Genomic DNA, 870 nt, shown 5'->3' with positions numbered 1-870 from the left:
GACAAACAGAATGACTGATAGGTAGAATGATAGTAAATAGAGAGATGGATAAGAGATGAGAGAGAGAGAGAGAGAGAGAGAGAGAGAGAGAGAGAGAGAGAGAGAGAGAGAGAGAGAGAGAGAGAGAGAGAGAGAGAGAGAGAGAGAGAGAGAGTATGAACATTCCCTGACGAAGGCTGAATTACATAACATAATATTGACAGCAATGATGAAAGGGGCCAAATTTGTATAAATTACTAGGCTACGAAAGCACACAACCAATGTAGAAACGGAATCCAGTTGATGAATTCATACATTTTTTTTTTTTTACGCGTATTTCAATAGCCATTTACGTCAATAAAATGAAAAAACAAACAAACATGTTTCGTGTATATATAAACGGACTGGTTTGCATTTCAAACATAAAAATAACAACTACGATAAGATATTTATCAAAGCGGGAATTAAGAAATTATCTTAAACATGAAATAATCCCAAAAACAAACATACAGCACAAGAAACGTTGCCAATGACGTTTCCTTTGAATTTTTTTGTTATTTTTTTTGGCTAATTTTTTTGAGCGTCTTTGTCAAGCCTTCTTAATCACACCGCCACACTTTATTTAAATCAATGTCGCTACAATTCCCTTTCTAAATCATAAGGACGGAAACAAGTTGACACAGTTAAATTATACATATATTATTTTTTTATGATTATCTGGACTCCTATAACAGTCTGGTTAAACTTTTGATTGTCCGTACTTTTAATTTCAGATAATTATTATCCATTTTTTTTGGGGGGGAGGGTTACTTAATCGTATATTCTTAATCATATGAGGATTTTCCGTCATGCGTATTTCTAAGAAATAATGTTTAATAAGTAATGCAACTG

The sequence above is a fragment of the Penaeus monodon genome, chromosome 2 (assembly GCF_015228065.2).
Source record: "Penaeus monodon isolate SGIC_2016 chromosome 2, NSTDA_Pmon_1, whole genome shotgun sequence".
In the NCBI taxonomy this organism is placed as follows: Eukaryota; Metazoa; Arthropoda; class Malacostraca; order Decapoda; family Penaeidae; genus Penaeus; species Penaeus monodon.
This window is presented reverse-complemented; position numbering follows the sequence as displayed.